This window comes from Pygocentrus nattereri, chromosome 9 (genome assembly GCF_015220715.1).
Source record: "Pygocentrus nattereri isolate fPygNat1 chromosome 9, fPygNat1.pri, whole genome shotgun sequence".
NCBI lineage: Eukaryota > Metazoa > Chordata > Actinopteri > Characiformes > Serrasalmidae > Pygocentrus > Pygocentrus nattereri.
The window spans coordinates 43,340,085-43,342,584 of NC_051219.1; the positions used below are offsets into that span (position 1 = coordinate 43,340,085).

Genomic DNA, 2,500 nt, shown 5'->3' on the forward strand with positions numbered 1-2,500 from the left:
CTCACTACTAAATATTCCACAGTCCACTGTCAGTGGGATTATAACAAAGTGGAAGCGATTGGGAACGACAGCAACTCAGCCACGAAGTGGTCGGCCACGTAAAATGACAGAGCGGTCAGCGGATGCTGAGGGGCATAGTGCGCAGAGGTCACCGACTTTCTGCAGAGTCAATCACTACAGACCTCCAAACTTCATGTGGCCTTCAGATCAGCTCAAGAACAGCGTAGAGAGCTTCATGGAATGGGTTTCCATGGCCGAGCAGCTGCATCCAAGCCTTACATCACCAAGCACAATGCAAAGCGTGGAATGCAGTGGTGTAAAGCGCCGCCACTGGACTCTAGAGTTCCACAAAGACGTGGATGAGCGAGTTTTTTGTGGAAGAACTTGACTGGCCTGCACAGAGTCCTGACCTCAACCCCACAGAACACCTTTAGGATGAATTAGAGCGGAGACTGTGAGCCAGGCCTTCTCGTCCAACATCAGTGTCTGACCTCACAAACGCGCTTCTGGAAGAACGGTCAGAAATTCCCATAAACATTCCTAACCCTTGTGGAAAGCCTTCCCAGAAGAGCTGAAGCTGTTATAGCTGCAAAGGGTGAGCCGACATCATAATAAACCCTATGGATTACGAATGGGACTTCACTCAAGATCATGTGTGAAGCCAGACGAGCGAATACTTCTGGAAATATAGTGTATAGCATATAGATAGAGAGGTGGTCGATATGGCAGAAATGTAGTATTACGATACTTCACTACATTCTCTCTACATAATATGCGTCCTGATTTTTCTGTCTTCTGAATTTGGAACAGACCAAGTGTAAAAAAACAAAAAACAACAGTGCCACATTAAAAAATGCTGTAAGAAGATTTTACACACCGCACTGCACTAAAATCAGTCAAAGAGTGAAGAATTATACTCTTTTTGTAGTGAAGCAGGTAGTGAGTGTTCTTGACCTGCTGGCGAAATCAGCAAAATGCCCAGAAAAGCAGACTGTGGCGTAATTTATCGTCATGTTGCCCAAACCCGGTACTTACATCCACATATAACACACACGGGCATCGGCTTGATCTCCTGTCCCGACATTGTATTAAAACAAGTGTGTGTGTGTTTGTGTCTGCTACCGTAAAACAGAAGGAGGGCCGAGACGGCGGCCTTGCCCCCTCCCTCCCTTCCTCTCTCCTTCTCCTCCCTCCTTCTCCCTCTCCCTCTCTCTCTCTCTCTTGCTCTAATTGAAGAGTACCTCAGTGAGAGCAGGAATTAACACTGGACTCTTTAAACTGCGAGCTGACACAGTAGGAGCTGTGTGTGTTTAAAATAGACCCCTTTAGCGAAACGGCGGGCCACTTTAGCCATTCGGTTTTTTTTTCTCCTGTTGTTCTTTCCTCCGTTCTACCATCTCTCTCTCGGACTGGTCCACGGCGTTCTCACGCCAGCGCGGGGCACACTGCAACTCGGCCAAGCCAAGCGCTGTCCCAAGTGCTGCGGAAACACCAGGGGTAAGTGTGTGTGCACCGACACACACACTCGTGCACACATCTCTCGGGGGGGCACGAGCGCACGTGTACGGGTGTGGGTGTGTGTGTACTATCACTAGTCAAGTGATAGTACATCTAATGTATTTATGTGTCGTATACGTGAATATAATTAATGGTGTCTAAGTAGCTTTGGGTTCCTTGGTTGTCACTGTCCATGTGTTGGTACTTACTGAATTGGTACTAGTTGGCTTGGTGCTTGTTGAACATCGTGAGGTGATTTTTTGGCTTGAATTTATACTCTGAGTTGGTTCTTGAACTGGTGCTTTCTGAGTTTGAACTTGATGGTATTTGTGGAATTAGTACTGTTTGAGTTGGTATTTCTGGAATTAGTACTTCATAAGTACTTCATAAGGTGGTACTTCGACGGATTACCTTTTGATTTGGTGCTTGTTGAGCGGGTCCTTTTTGAGTGAGTACTGTCTGAATTGGTACTAGATGACTTGGTGCTTGCTGAATGGGTTTTTTTATTATTGATTGATTTACATAATGAGTTCATGACTTGGTATTTCATGTATACTTTGAGTTGGTACTTAAATTGGTACTTTCTGAGTGAAATTTTTTAACTGAAATTTTTGAATTGGTATCTTTTGAGTTGGTATTTCTTGGATTTGTACTTTAATGGGTACTTTGAGTTATCCCTTATTGATTTGGTGCTCGTTGAGTGGGTACTTTTCTAGTGGGTTCTTTCTGACTTGGTACTTTTTGAGTGAATACTTATTGATTTGGTGGTTGAGGAATTGATATATATTGTATTGTACCTTTTGAGTTGTTACTTGTCTGAACCCACCCACAGTTAAATGGCACAATGGTTAAGATGTCCAAATTGAGTTGTGTTGGCAATGAGATATTGGCATTAATAAGTTGGCACAATTAGTGATTCATCAGTGCTAAATTGTTGACTTGTATGTCATATCAGTTGCCCTGTGTGTTTGTGTGTGTGTGTGTGTGTGTGTGTGTGTGTGTG

At 44.1% G+C, this 2,500-nt stretch overlaps 1 protein-coding gene across 4 annotated transcripts in view; it reads left to right on the forward strand.

Annotated features, from left to right (window-relative positions):
- si:ch211-218g4.2 (rho GTPase-activating protein 39) overlaps window positions 1–2,500 on the forward strand; it is a 121,470-nt gene that overhangs the window by 74,178 nt on the left and 44,792 nt on the right. Inside the window, exon 1 of one of the 4 annotated variants that reach the window (XM_037541293.1) lies at window positions 1,245–1,497. The exons of the other annotated variants lie outside the window; for them this stretch is intronic. The gene's annotated coding sequence lies outside the window, so the exon portion shown is untranslated. Of the gene's footprint in view, window positions 1–1,244; window positions 1,498–2,500 lie in introns of those variants that run through there. 4 annotated transcript variants of the gene reach the window in all.